Source organism: Ixodes scapularis, unplaced genomic scaffold (genome assembly GCF_016920785.2).
Source record: "Ixodes scapularis isolate PalLabHiFi unplaced genomic scaffold, ASM1692078v2 PGA_scaffold7__128_contigs__length_106722199, whole genome shotgun sequence".
Classification (NCBI taxonomy): domain Eukaryota; kingdom Metazoa; phylum Arthropoda; class Arachnida; order Ixodida; family Ixodidae; genus Ixodes; species Ixodes scapularis.
In genome coordinates, this window is record NW_024609882.1 from 59,409,995 (window position 1) to 59,426,241 (window position 16,247).

The following is a 16,247-nucleotide window of genomic DNA, read 5'->3' on the forward strand; positions in this document are numbered from 1 at the left end:
AGTTGTGATTTTTCGCGTCTCCTGAGGCAGCTGCGCGAGGTCTCTGAGGTCTTTGACGTCACGAAGCGAGGTTCCGGAGACGCTCACCAGGGGCACCTTAAAATGCTTATTTTCCGGTTTATTAAAATTTACGTGGTATTTTCGCTTTACCAGCGCCAGTAAAAATTAAATGACGTGCCATTCTTGCGATTAAGACCAAAAACGTCGACCCGATTTCACAGTTCAGTATCCCTTTAAGCCTCCAAGGATAAGCAGCGGCGGGGGTCCCACGCAACAGCGCCCCAACAACAAAAAGCGACGTAAATTTAATTTGGCCTCGTGTTTACGGCAAACTCAATTTCAAGGTCGCAGACATCAGAGGTGCCCGCATATGCAGAGGTCTTTGTGTCCCCGGCGAACAATGCACCGGCTCATGAAAGTAGCGTGAAACGGCCCGAGTGGGACAAGTTCACGCTTGACTCGGTCCGACGCCAAGGTTTCCCAGCAAGAACGTAACAAGCCGCCAACACTCGCGAAGGGACGAACGTCGCCGGCGAGACATGCATGCTCGAAGAAGCGTTATTCGTCGAAAAAAACAAACAAATAAAAGCAAGAAAAAAAAAAAAAAAAAAAACTGCGAGCGTCGCAGAAGTTACAAGAGCGAGATCAAGGATTCCAGTTTCCCTGAAGATGTGGGTTCTGCCGGGCACTGTATTATTATGGATATGAAGGAAAAGAGAAGTGCCATAGGAAAGGCACTTGTGCATGCAAGCAGCGTTCAACAAAACATGCTGAAACACTTTTGTTTTAATTAGATAAATAGAGGTTGATTCTGGCGTAGTTTTCTCCATGTGAATCTGAATATCACGATCGTTTTCCCCGAAAATATAACTATAAATGCGAGAAAACATGAAAAACCTACGACCACTCGTTATGTCATAGACGGTCTTTTGGCCGCCAAGCGCTTGCTGGTACCAGACGTGACGTCTTTTTCTTGACTTTCAATAAATAGCAAGAGTACATTGCTTTGATAGGCGCTGAAGACGCGCGACAGAGGGGATTCCGAAAACTCCTTCTGTGGCGATCTGGGAAGGAGGGCCTTCGGCGGTACCTTGAAAACTATTTTCTGCAGTATACATCCAACAAATTAAGAACGTAATTTCGATATTCGAGATTTTGAAGGTCAAATAAAGACGATTCAGGTGTGTTTCCACAAATACAAAACCGCATGGGATTTTGAAGGTCAAATAAAGACGATTCAGGTGTGTTTTTCTACAAATACAAAACCGAATGAGCTTCCCTTTAAGAGACATATAAAAAGAAAAAAATATGTTTTAACAGTTTGGACGGCAAAAGGATGCCACACAATGAATCTACAACGAAAACAAAAATTTAGAGCTCTATCTAAAGGGGAGGTGCAATGATATTCAATTAGAACGTTTTTCATACCTCACAAGAGCCTACTGGCACTAGCGGGGCTCAAGGACATTCGCACGCAACGCCACTGGCCAAGAAACTCCTTTGTCGCGGTGTCATTTCAAGGACAAAAGCGAGCGTTTTCATTCAATCTCTCATTCGCAAAACTTGATGACTTGATGAGCCGCATTCAAAAATCGTCACTGGGCGGTACCGGGACCGCCCAGTGACGATTTTTGTATGCGGCTCATAGATTGAACCCGAGCATTGCGTGGGCGCTCGATTTGGGCTCGTGATAATCGACAGCTTAGGAGCATTCGGGTAGCGGCCCGCAGGGGTCTCCCCAGGAATTGAAATTAGGGGGGGGGGGGGGGGGGGGGGTACATTGAGAATAGAGGAGTCGCTGCGAATTAGAGAAACGGGACGCCTTCAGAAAAACAGGGGGGAGGGGGGGGGGGGGAGGGAAATCACTGGTGGCCCGTGTCCAATCGCTGCAATGACAATAGCCGATCCATAACAATGTCTGGAACTCAGCGCGTGTCCTGTGCCTTGCCAACATAGTCGGCTTCAGATCACGTGGCCGCTTGTTGCGGCTGCGAGTTGAGGGGGTGAACGCTGCTCGTTTTTCTTTAATTTTTTTCTGGGACTTCGATTGCGTGGGGTGAAAAACGAACGCGTGTTTTACGGGTCATTAACGTCAGGGATCCGTTCTAAGTGGGATTTGCGCAAACTACTAATAAGGCGCGAAACTAATTTGTCGTTGGCGCGCGCGGGAGCCACCACTGGTCACACGGTAGGTCTGTGCGCCGCCACCGCTGCCGCTGCCAGTGACTCCCGGAGCCTTGTTTTTTTACTAATTCCGAAGCTTGCCATCAGAGATGTCTTCTCTGCAATTACTGGCTATCAAAGGTATTGTGACAGTAACATGATGCAAAGCCACTGGATGAATTAACGTGAAATTATTACGCGTCTTATTATTCATCTCATGGACTGACATTGTATGGCATGGAGAGTGGGGAGCCAGCACGAACATATTAACAGGAAGAAGACTGCTCAAATATTTGTGTTTGCTGTCCCTCCCCACAGCCTCGGGTTACAATGTCTGTTCTCAGTCTGCTTGCTTCCATACTCGTTTTGGCTTGGTGTGTCTGCAGCAATTGTTTAGACAAAATTCATGATCTAACCACCTCCATGTCTACATACTTTCACTCAAAGGTGACGCTTTAGGGGTCCACACTAAAGACCCAAGATCAAAGAAAAGCAAACCGAATGACGGATATAAAGGAGGCATTAGAACGCAGCAAGTGCCATAATTATCTGAAAGCATCCAACGTTTCTTCATTCCAGCCGGGGTGAAAGAATTAAAAAACATGGAGACGACGCTTGACTTCAACCTTCGTGGATGGTGTATTATATCGACAAGATATGCAACTTGATTGTTGGGGCAGTGCCAGTGAGGGGTCAAGAATGCTAAGGTTGGAGATAACAAAATGAATGCGGCATATTTCTACTCAAATCATACAGAATCGTACAACACTTCTAAAATTCCACTAAGAGTTTCATCACAACCAAGTACCGACGCGTAAAAAAAACAACATAAATAGCTGCGAGGGCCCTTTATTGAAAACAGCGGTCACTGCGACACAAATAAACAAACAAAACAAACATAGTGGCCAAATGCGGTGTTTCCATCTTTCAGGAAAATAATCTGCATACCCAAGCGTTTATCTAATGAAATTAAAAAAAAGCGGCGGCATAAAATGGGCAGGAGTCCTTACACCGTGATTTCTACTCCCATTAGACGTCGGCGATCTTCCATATTCCGAATCGAATGAAAGGGGAGCGATTTACTTTAAACAGGTCATCGCAGTCGAGGAACCGTCAGCTGAAGACGATGGGAATGAACGGCTGAAACCTCACCAACCAAGGCGCACTACATGCATTTCGACGCGGGTTTCTGTCTCCCGGTGCCACACCACAGAGCGTGAACGTCCCGGCTCTTCGTCGTACGATCGCATCGCAGTTGTAGAGAACGGAGCGAAACACAACTTCGCGAATTGCCAAAAACACACTGCTGTCGACGGAGAACGAATCTTGACTCGTGGTTGCGCTTTTGAGTGGATCCACTCGCTCGTTTCACCGTTAGAGCGCATGCGAGGGTGGCAAAAATGCTTCTCCCTCTTCCGGCGACATCACAGACACACTCTCAGCCACATTTGCGATACATGTGGACGTAAAGCGAGAAGCATTACACGTACCGCGCCACCAAAACACCGGCGCGGAATTTAAAATACTCCCAGTGCTGTCAGCTAGGCGCTCACTTGGGCGAAACAAAACCAACACAACAAAAACAAACGCTCGTAGCGCAGTGGATACCAATAGGCGCCACGACAAAACTGCGACGTTGTATAGACGCTCCCCATCCAGTTGCGAACCAGATATGGTGCAAATCAAAAGCACGGTGCAAGCTCGGGGTCATGACGATTCAAACCTACACCGTCGAAGTTCACCGTCTCAGCCCGCTCTTGTTTCCGTCGATGAAAGCAGAATTAATAATCCCCGAGCGTGGAAAGTCGACCACGACGACTCTTTTGGTCGTGCACGTCGCCATTCTTCAATGTCGGAACAGCAGGATAGAGCCAGCCAGTAAGAGCTATCGCCACTCCGTTTCCCGATCTTGTAGCGGGCACCGCCATTTGGGCGATTGAAAACCCGACTCCTTAGGCTTTAGAGGACGGAAAACCGCTTCGGGATTTAGGATGAAGCCTGCGACACATGGCAACAATGATTTTAAAGGCCGGCCCGCAAACAGAGAGAAGGAACCCGACCCTCACTTTCCTTCTCGCCACTGTGAAAGGAGGAAAACGCCTCTCGTTTCCTCCTCGCCGTTTTCCGATTATTTTCTTTTTTTGCCAGCTGCCTTTTTTTTTTTTTTTTTTTTTTTTTTTGACAAGTTTGGGGTGGAGGAAGTGAAAGCTGCAAGGATTTGAAAAGATTATCCAGAAGCCAGCCGGCACACAAGGGGCTGAACCAACCGAGTAGCTGTTTTGAGCGAGCTTGGCACTTGCTCTTCCCGACGAGTTGCATTGGCTCTTTTTTAGCATTGGTTCGGAAGACGATTCTTTGCTGTTGTGAGAGCACAAATGCCTTGTTCTGCTCAAAAAAGTAGTCACTGAAGTATCAATTTTAATATAAATATCTGATTTGGCATCGTTTGTTGTTTAGGCGTGTTCATGGCGACAACGGGAAGTACGAGCGGCGTTTTCTGTATATCAGGGATGGTGCTCCATAGACCAGTTCTGATTCATCATAAACGTTCGTAAACCGGCAGAGGTGACGGAGGATCCCAACCGTAGTGGGTCTAGTACATTTGGGTGTAGAGGGTTTTGCTGTAGGGCATTTCAGTGCGGACTTTTTGGTGCACAGACATTTCAGTGTACGGACGTTTTGCTGCAAAGACTTTTCGGTGTGGGACTTTTCGGTGTGCGGATACTTCGGTGCACGGACATTTTGATGCATGGACATTCGACGCTATGGTTTGCTCGCCGGTATCTCTTTTCCAACGTACGCAGACACGCTTCACATCGTGTTTGTGCGTTGAGTTGATAGATTGTCTCCTCTATAAGGTTTTGGCTTTATTATTGGTCCCGCGTGTAGGAAACGACCCAAACAGCAAGTCGTTTGAAGTTGTTTGTCTATTCAGAACAATTTTGAATATCTTCAAATGCGCCTCCTCCGCGTAATCGCAGAGCTCCGATTGTTAATAATAAATTGCAATGACCTCGCACGACAAAAAAAAAAAAAAATGTCATTGTCACTTGTAACTTATTAGGGAATAAAGTAGGCGTGTGCGGGTACAAAATAAGTGTAATCAAATCAAATATCGATTTGAATCAAGTAAATAAGCCGAATTTGGTGAATGCTCAATCTATTTTATTTGGTATCAAATGTTTGCTCATTGTGGTACGAAAAAAAACAAAACAGTGACCACAGATCATACACAGAGTATGATCTGTGGTCAACGTCTCCTTCCATGCCGTAATGATGTCGCCGGACGTAAAGAACTGCCTTACAATCGTGCTTATACAGGGCGATTTTTTTTTTTTTTTTTAACGACTAGACATTTTTCTAAAAAGGACGTCAGAGTTACGCAATCGCGGTTTGTGCCTTATCTGTACTCATCAAAAACACAAAATCATTCATTTTTAAAGAGATGTAGTGGACGTGAAGTGGCTCACGGCGTCCTAAAAAGCCTAATTTGGACGCGAATCGTGTTACCGGAATCTTTTCGGCCACCGCACTCCTCGCCCCTTCTACGGTGGCGTTGTCGCAGCGATGCGCATGATTTGTCGCTTTGGCTTCATGGCGTTAGGCTGTGCCACGCGGAGATGGAGCCCACATAAAACCAGAACTATATTTTCGCGCCCAAATTAGGAGGACGCCGTATAATAGTGTACGCGCGTTACATCTTTTTAAGAATGGACGGTTTGGTGGCTTGCGATTATGGCCAACAACTTTCTAAATACAAGATGCCGTTTTCTTTTCTAATTAAAAGGTTAATTAGCGAATTTTAGGCAATCGGTCGTTTTTCAGTTGCGTTCGTTATTGAACCTGATCCTCGCCTGGCCGTATAGCTCACCTACACAAACCGCAATGGCGCTAATTTTCACTGGACAATTTCGTGGCTTTCGATTACGCCCAACAACTGTATAAATCAGCTAACCCGTTGTTTTTTATAATCAAAAAGTCCATTAACAAATGTTAGGTAATCAGTCGGTTTTTGTTGCGTTCTTTCTTGAACCCAATCTTCGCCTGCATCCACAAAACGTTAATTTCCACGTTTTTTCTAATATCCAGTAGGTGAAAAAAAAAAAAAAAACAACATAAACGTTGTATATAAAACAAAGGGCAGTTCTTTTCTGATATAAATAAAGCGTGGGGCACGCGTCTTGCATGCATCTCTTTTTTTTTTTTTTTTCCGGCCTATGAAAACAAATTTCGGGACATTCGAAATTGAGTTTATGATGGGGCGGGCGCTTTATCACGGGGTATTTTGTCATGTTTCATAAGCTTTATTACTAGTCAGAAGGAAGCCACGCGAGCCTTATCGCGTTGCAAACAGCTAATCGGGTGTTTCTCAAGCAGCTCTAGAACTTTCCATTTGACATTTTGGTTCTTAATACATCTAAAAAAGTTTGGTACTTAGTCCTAAACATTTAATTTCTTAGGCATAATTGAAATACTGCCACTCTCGCAAGACGTCTGCCCAAAACATAAAGTTGGTTTCATTGGCGTAAAGTGGCTTCGTCTTTAAAGATTCGTGAAAAGCATTCGCGACCTTATCTGTCAAGCCGCGTACGCGGACAGCGCGGCCTCCTCGGCAAGTTGTTCCCTCATCGAATAGTATAATGAATAAAAGCACTGCACTCTTGGCGCAAACCAGTGCCCAGTCAACGGTCCTACACTCAAACACGCATCACCACCCGACCTGTTTGAAAAATAAATAATTTCCAGTACTTTTGGTAGAAAAGGCGAATTTTATACTGAGCGTGATATTTTGTGGACCAAAAAGTCCTGTAGCCGAGATCGGTAGTTCATAGCTTCAGGAAGACGAAGAACGACGGATGCATTACTTCCCGCGGAAGTACTGTTTTGACTTTGAATTCCACATAAAATTGTATATGCACAAATTGTGGCACGATACCGAACTTGCTTGATTACTTTTCTTTTAAAGACAACATAACCAGGCATAATCTACAGATATTGCAGAATTCATTTTAATTGGCGTACAGCGCGAAAGACAAGTATGGACATAAAGAACACAATAGAGCTCTGCATTTCTACTGCATTTCTTTCCGTACTTGTGGACAGTTAGTCCGCATGACTATATTCAAAAACTGCCAAATCGTTTAAGCCTACCCCTTTTTATAGTTTTTTTCGTAGATGAATTGTGGCGAGTCCGGGCTGGGTTCGGGTAAAGATCTCGCACGTGTTCAAGGACACATTTCGGTATGATTTCCTGCTTGGTGACGACGTTGAGCTGACCGCTATTCCGCTTCTTTTGTAATTATCGGGGAACGCCAGACGCCTAAATTAGCGAAGCAGCCCCAAAACTTGCGGTAGCACACCTTCCGAACTCCTGGGTTTTTTTTGGAGATGGCCTTCGCCCACCGTGACAAAGCCCCAAACAATTATGTCAGGGCTGCAGAGGCTATCTGGGCATTCCATTTCTTCATCAGCGAACAAATGCGAACAGAAGAGAATGAAAACTTCGTAATACCTGCTGTCTTTTAATAAATGGCATAATATGCTACTATTGCTAGTTGCACTATTTTACGCGACGAAAATTGTGATTTTGCGGTTCAATCTCCGTGTTTCCCGTTCTCTTTGCTGATACGCAAGATATTTGTCGGGTGCCAAGTTTTCAGTTACATTTGTTGACAGAAACTAAACACTCGTTTGGCCACGAAGAATTTTTTTTCAAAGGCTGAAGATAGATGAAATATACCATAAACCGTTTCAGTTTTAATGTAAGTTTGTTTTTACTCTTCTTAGTAGCTTCAACGAGGCGGCCGTCACTCTAGAAAACACCTGTAGTACGAACCTATATATTATGCCCCAGAAATGGTCAGACTGTGTCTCTCCGACTGCAATATCTTTGACTAGTAATTACTCATGATTATTAGTTTGTACAAAAAAAAATAAAAAAAACAAAAACACAATAGTGATACAATCACTCTTCAGTGTGCCGTTGTTAAAACGACAAATTTTCAACTCTCTGGGTAGAGCTCAAAGTTCGGATAAAAATACCCATTTTTTTTCCTTCTGCTGTGATGTTCAAGTTCCGTTCACTCGAGATAAATATGCGGTGTTGTAGCGTATGTGGCCGCATGCGGAAGTATCTGAATGTAAAAGAACTTGTTGGCCTATACTTCGTTTCACCTTATGTGCGAGCGAAGGAAGCGCGAGCACGAAAGCTCCGTGCGTTCAGGCTTTGCTCGAGCGCGCGAGCGGGGGAGAAACGCAAAAAGCGCTGGTCTCACGCTTCTAGCTTTGGCTTCGACTATCTGAGTATGTTTTAGAGCTGCAGAAAAAGGGTAAAAAAAAAAAAAAAAGGAGAAAAGCGAGCCAGCCCGAACCCTTCCAGCCTGCCTAACTAATCCCTGGTTTTTGGGATTGAAGCAGAGAACCTTGAAGGGTTACAGAGATTTTGTCGGGGGGGCCGGTAAGCCATTAGCGCTCGTGCGAGAAGGCCGTAAAAAGCGAAGAGGAAAATGGAGGAGGAAAGGGGAGGAGGAAAAAAAGAAAAGAGGGGAAATCTTCTGCCACGCTGAAAAAAATTTTGAGCGCCCGCCTTGGATGAAACTGCGTTCGATGAAACTGCGTTCGATGAAATGTCCGGTACCCATACAACTCTCTTTTCCAATCCACGGCCAAAGCACGCACGCGTTCGTCGCTCGGGAAAAGTCACCCCGCACCGCGTGCACAAACTCCGAAGATGGCGCCTGCCACAAGCTGCTTACCGCGCTCCTTTTTGCGTCCCCCGTACGCACTTTCCAGCACAGCGCTCGGACAGACAGGGAGCGAATCACTGCAATGACGCTCGGCGGCACGTGAATTGCCAAACGGCTAACGTAATTTCCGCAGAAAAAAAAGAAAAAAAAAAGCGACTTCCGGGAGTGCACGCGAGTGCTAGACGAAGCCTCGTGCAGGCATACAGCTGTAACCTTGACAGCATAGCGCGAAAAAAAACTGGTGCCGGCGCCAAAAATAAACTGTGTCGTGTGACGCTGACGTGCACGTGTTCACGCCCTGCGCGTCACATCGCAATTTTTTTTTTTTTTTTTAATTGGTAATTGGTTAAACGTTAGCAACGCGAAATGCACGGGTTGTTAGGGTCTCTTAGTAACGTGCGCGAATAAAAACGTCGCTGTGGTCGCGATTCGTGATTGACCAAAAGCTATGGATTCATTTTCCAGCGATGGAAGCGGCATTCTACTGACGTCTAACCCCTGGTTAGCTCAGTTGGTAGAGCGCTCCACTGGAAATGGAGAGGTCCCGGGTTCGATACCCGGACCAGGCGGATTTTTTCGGTCGCTCACCAGTCACCTAGCTGTGTTTGGAGATTTATGTTTGTCCTTTGTCCCTCTTGTTCCCCTTCTCCAGGGATTACTTTCGTCATTCTTGTCCAGCTCGCTTGCACCTTTGCATTTAATTGCATTATAATTTGACCTTTTGTAGCAGGATAGTAGAAAAAGAAGCTACAAAGGGTTGATGAAACTGAGACTAGACTTGAAAAGCTCGAACACTCTGTCGGCGGTTGCGACGCCGAAATTGAAACACTCGCCAGGCAAACTGATGAGTTATGGTGAATTCCGCTCGCAGATCTCGAGCGCTCCAAAAGCGCTCCATTTGGAGCGCGCATATTCCCCTCGCAGATCTGGCTCAAGTTGGTCATCTTCCGCTCGTAGATCTCTGGCAGCGCCCGCTCCACGGAGCGCCCCAAACTCCGCCGAACTTGCTCTGCGGGTTTTCACGGATCTGTCCGGAAGTTGACAGAGCGGCCCACGTGATTTCCGTCTAAATCGGCGGTGCGCATGCGCGGCGAGGTTGGAGAATTCGGCGGGCCGGTCGGGTCGTGGAGTTGGATCTGTTCGGGTGCGTCGGTTGTTTACTCTGGATTGTGACGGCTCGAATGCTTCTACTTCGCGTAGATCAGAGATAAAAAGCCGGGAATGTGGAGCGTGGCAAATCGTAAGCGCTGACATCTGTGATCGCGAGAGGAAGAACGAGAAAAGGAACGACAGAAAAGCCGGAGGCAGACGCAAGGTTAGGCCTATTCATTCTGCAGCCAGTGATTGTTTATCTTTTTTGCACTGCATTCCGGCGGCGTTTTCCCGTGAAATAAAGCAAGAAGTGGTTAGGCAACCACCGCGCAAGTGATGGTTTGTTACCTCTGTGTTTATTAAAGTCGTACCAGAACGCTGGCAATCGCTGTCCGTGCCCCGCCGCTTCGAGGCGGCCGAAAGGTATGTGACGGTGCCGAACGCGGACTTCTTTGTTATTTGTGACATGGGCGCCGCAGTACGTATCATTTCGCCCGACCTGTGTTGCGTGTTACTTCTGCAGCTAAGCAGTGACGGTCGTCACTGGTCGTCGGAAAGATCAGCCGGCTGAGGCGTTGGTGGGCTGGTCAAGTTCGAGCAGCGGCCATTTTGTACGGCGGAGGGAGAAGGGGTGGGAAGGGGTGTGGGGGAGGTCGCTCCAAAAATGCAAGTTTATCTTCCCCTCGTCGATTCGGAGCGGGTCGAACGGAGCGGAATTTTGCCTCCCTCGCGGATTTTGGAAAGCGCTCCAGATCTACGAGCGGAATTCACCATTAGAAAATCGTTCCCTACGAAACAATCTTATTGTTTCGTCGGGAACGAAACAATGATGTCAGCGTGCTCGATTATCTTGAAGCGTCATTGGATGACTTCACGTTTCTTCTCCAATCCAATGCCAGTACTGAAACGCTATGGAACTTCTTTACGAACATGACTAAGCAATGCCTTGAGCGGTTTATTCCAAAGCATAATAAAAAAATTAGGAACCAAAACCCCTGGATTAATAGGGAAATAATACATGCAAAAAAAAAAAAACTAAAACGGAAGCGAACGCGTTTACATGGTTCGAATATCAAAGATAAATCATGCCGACGACGAAAGTAATCCCTGGAGAAGGGTAACAAGAGGGACAAAGGACAAACATAAATCTCCAAACACAGCTAGGTGACTGGTGAGCTCACCAGTCACCTAGCTGTGTTTGGAGATTTGTGTTTGTCCTTTGTTCCTCTTGTGCCCCTTCTCCAGGGATTCTTTTCATCATTCTTGTGCAGCTCGCTTGCACCTTTGCATTTAATTGCATTCTAATTATAAATCATGCATTCACCGCATGAGTCAGGAATTAAAACGGCTAGTACTAAGAAATCTAAAGAGAAATCTTACAATGTAACACTTAAAGAATTTCTCAGGGAGGCACCACACAAGTTTTGGCGGTACGTTAATCCTTCGGTCAAATCGCGTCGCACTAGCGATGAAACCAATGATCAAGAGCGCACGGAACAATTAAACACTTTCTTTTCGTCTTTTTTTATTGATGACGATGGAAACTTGCCTAGATTTGTTGACTTTTCAGATAGCCATCCTATTAAAGATATAGAGATAAACGAGGAAGGAGTTTTGAACCTTTTACTTAATATCAATACAAAAAAGAGCCCCGGGCCCGACGGAATTCCAAATGAGTTTTTGAAAAGGTACGCAGTTTGGGTGTCCAAATATCTATCCATGATTTTCCAGTCATCCATCAATAATTGTTCTTTTCCTAGTGCTTGGAAACGCGCGAAAGTGGTTCCTATCCACAAAGGTGGCAGTGTGTCTGACGTAAGCACATATATCGGCCCATTTCGCTTGTTTGTACATGTTCGAAGCCGCTTGAACATATCGTATCTAAACATTTAATGCGATTATCTCGAAGATTATGAATTATTGTTCCGATCCCAGCATGACTTTCGGAAGGGACTTTCCACCACAACCCAACTTATCAAAACTGTACATGACCTTTCTTATACGATTAATTGTCAGGGTCAAACTGACGTAATGTTTTTGGACTTCGCGAAAGCGTTTGATAAAGTGTCGCACTCTAAGCTATTACTGAAAATTGACGTCATTTTTAAAAATTCAGCCGTCACACAGTGGTTTTCATCGTATCTTTCTTCTAGAGAACAGTTTGTAGAAGTTAAGGGACATAAGTCTAGCCTTTTACCTGTATCTTCAGGGGTTCCCCAGGGGAGTGTTTTGGGTCCCCTTTTGTTTTTAATATTCATAAATGATCTGCATAAAGACATAACCGTTCCAATCAGACAATTTGCAGATGACAGTGTGATATACCATAAAATAGAAACTCCAGATGACCAGGACGAACTAAATCGTAATCTACAAAAAATTCAACAATGGTGTGATAATTGGCAGATGGTGTTAAATCTTGAAAAATCGGTCTTCATGTCAGTATCTAGAAAAAAATATCTTAGCATACAACTATCACATTGACGGCGTCGGACTTAAAAGAGTAAAAGAACATAAGTACCTAGGTTTAGTATTTACACCAGACCTACGTTGGAATACAAACATTGATAAAGTCTTTCTTAAGGCCAGCAAAGCACTATGGTGCCTCAGGCGAAACCTTACTAGTGCAACTCCGGAAATAATTAAGAAGCCTGACTTATACAGCTCTGGTAAGACCGATTATTGAGTACGTGAAAATTGTGTGGGATCCACATACTGTAACAAATTGCCCTAATTGGAAAAAAATTCAGCGATTTGCTTCCAGGTTCATCTCTAACAAATTCGGCCAAGCATTTTCTCCTACAAAACTATGTGAACTCGCAAATCTCCCAACTTTGGAATCGAGGACCAAGTACGAAAGATTGAAATTCCTTTTCCAAATTATACATAACTTTATAAAGATCAACAAATCGGATTACTTCGAAATCAGCACTAACGAATCCTCAAGGCATCGCCATAGCATGTTCATTCGTAATCCATCTGCACGAAATTATTATTTTAAATTCAGTTTTTTCCCTAGAACCATCAAAGAGTGGAATATGCTGCCCGATTCTGCTGTCTCGTCAACATCCCTTAATGCCTTTTTAGAAAGTATACGTAATATTGTCGAATGTGACAGTCGTGAAAAGCCGTAATCGTACAAATACGGAACAAGTTTCTGCTTTCTTGTGAAATGTTAATACCTGTGCTGCTTTCAGTTTTGTAACTTTTTTGTGCGCGTTTAAGTGTATGAAGCGGTCATGTGCAATCCATTGTCTTGTTTAATTACTCTTTGTACAGTGGTTACTTTCATCTTTTATTTTTGTATACCCACTCCTGTAATAGCCCAATGGGCTGACAGTATCAATAAATGAATGAATGAAATGATCTGTAGCATGGCAAAATATTGGCTTTGAGCAGCCACTGATCCTTCTGGAGCAGATGCCAACATCTGTTAGCAAATCACTTGAGAATAAAAAAAGTGATAACATCTCTAAAAGTTCATATATCATAGTGATCAGGGGTTCGTGTTTGATCCTCGAGCATATTCCTTATTACCATTTGTGATAAGAATAGATAGGCATACCTGCCAAGTTCGGAGAAACCAAATCCGGGAGAATTTCTAAACGGGAAGGGGGGGGGGGGGGGGGGGGGGGGGGCTTATAGAAAGGAATATTGACAACAAATATACATGAAGACAACTTCATCACATTTATATTGCACTGATCATGCTCAGCTGGTCCTCGCCATCATTGCAGCCATCTGTTGCGACGGCAAAAACTTAAGTGCGGGGGGGAGGTAACTTGCGTTTTTTTTAAAGATTTTTATGCTAATCGTATGGCCGTACAAATTGGTCAAAACTTAGGAGACTCCCGAGTAATACGGAAGACGTTGGAAGTATGGGGTAAAAGGAACACAGTCCTCTTGAATACGGCTCTAGTAAGAGTAGCATTCATTTACAATAGGTATTAGAAAATGGTTGAAAAATGAAGCATAGCGCAACATTTCATTGAGATAGATCCTCTCTCCCCTCCCCATTTTACACATGGTAGTCTGTTTAGCCTGTAAATATAATCTCCGTAAAATGCCAACAAGAACCAGGATATCCGCTCACACATCTACCAATAAAAATACGTCCCGTAGTTTTAACACACGAAGCTACCAAACTTAAGACTCTAATATCATAAACTTCAGAAAAAAAAACACCCAAATATATTTTGCTTTAAAGGTGACACTGCTATAGTGGTATAGAAACCCGAGTTACGTCAAAGTTCGCAGTTCTTTCGATCGTCAGCTGCACGAAAAAACTACCGCGACTACTGTATTTATTCATATATATAGACCCTTGTTACTTTTCTTTCCCTGGTGTTATTTTTTTTTCTTTTTAATTAGAGATTGACTTCCAATGAGGACAAAACGTTCGAACAGCAATTTCCGTGCCTATCGCGCTAAGCCATTTCCGTGTTTCCAACCTCGGTGGACGACGGAGGTTGGAAATACGAGAATCATAACACTGCATTAATATTATTCTTCAAAGACAACACGAACGGGGGAAAAGGGGACGCTAGCTCGTAACAGAGGCTGTACCTGAACTGAACCGAGCAAGCAGTCTTTTGTATCTACTTACTTATTTAGTTCAGATATTCTCGGCCCAAGCTCATTGCAGGGAGGAATAGATGACTATCAGGACATACACGCTCATACCTTCCACATTTCCACAGATACATTTTCTGCGAAAAGGATGAACTTTAAGTACATAATACGAATCAGCGTAACCAGGGACTCGTTTCACAAAACAAGCGCCTTTTTTTTTTTTTGTATTAATCGTTTGCCCCAGTTCTTTTGGCTGCTTAAGTGCGCGAAATGCGCATAACAATTCCCACAGTAAAATCTCGCTCCATACCCCGGATCTTCCCGGAGTACCTTCGAAACATGCATGGATGCGCAAAAGCCCAAACTACCCCCAATTCATACGCAAGCTGTCGGCAAAGAAAACAACATAATGTTGTTACAAACAAACAAAATGTTTGTTTTTTTTTCCGATGTGAATACGAGATTAAATATTCCAGAAATATGCGAGATACGTGCGAAGATAACTAGATCGTGCGAATATCGAGAAGGTATGCGGGAGCGATATGAGAGACCCAGGGCATACCGAGTGCGTAGATATACGCGTACCGTGACGAGACTGACACATAATTCGAAAAGATATATAATGTTCTCTCGCAAGACTTGAGACAATGCGCATCTCCAATTACGAGCCATGTTTCGCACGGAATCATATCCCCCGAAAAGCTCCCCCTAATAACGCGCCAATTAAATTCGCACGCGGAGGACGGCTGCCCCGAAGAACAAAATTCTTAGCCTCATTTTCGGCATCCGTGCACACGGGCGCACACACAACCAGCTTTGTTCTCCTCTATGGCTGTAGACACGGTTTCAATTCACGCCGGACCACCCGAGCGAACCCAGCGCTGCGAGCGTACCACGTGATCAGGCGCTTCCCGCGCCGCTGTGCCCCTCCCGAAGATCACGTGACCCCTCACGCGGCACCCGGATTGGCTCGAGATGGCTCGTAACGTCATCGGCTGTCCATCGCGTAAGAAGAACGTCATCGGCTGTCCGCCGCGTGACCTCGCGAGGCCTAATAACGAAATTAAAAGAACAAAAAAATTGGTTGGTCTCGTTGTTCTCAAGGCCTACGACATCAATATAACGGTAAGACGGTCGTGCATGCCTGGAGGCATATACTGTATAACTAAAGCAAGCAAAATGAAGTTGGATTAGGAAGAAAGAAAAAAGGAGAGAAGGCGGAGAGGAGCAACGCACGCGAGGCAGGAGACAATGCTTCCTTCTCGCCTTCGGCACTCCGTATAGAACAATGCGCCGGCAGGAAACAATATCATCATCACCATCACAATTGCGCGCGATCGCACGCCTGGAGGCGGGGGAGGCCGCCGCCGCATCGCTACACTACTCCCTGAAACAACGACGCGTATTCCTGAACCTTGCATCTCCAAAAAAAAAACTGCCATTTTATTTTTATTTTATTTTTTAGTTGCTTCTTATATACTTCGTTTTCCCCAAAGTTCGGATGCCGCCGACGCTACGAGCTAACAGTCGTACGAGATGGCGTCGAAGGCGCGCACCACCGTGCACATGTCCGTCGTGTTTCTCTACGTGTTCTATCATCGCTGAACCGGCCGTGTGCAAGGGCAGGCCCACTGATTTGCGCCTTTGAAACTGTTTGATTCGTCCCATCAGTTCGTA

The 16,247-nt window shown here is 44.9% G+C and overlaps 1 non-coding gene across 1 annotated transcript; it reads left to right on the top strand.

The window, feature by feature from the left end:
* Positions 1-9,405: 9,405 nt before the first annotated feature.
* Trnas-gga lies at positions 9,406-9,478 on the top strand. The gene has a single exon. It is a non-coding gene; the product is annotated as a tRNA-Ser (tRNA).
* Positions 9,479-16,247: the final 6,769 nt, after the last annotated feature.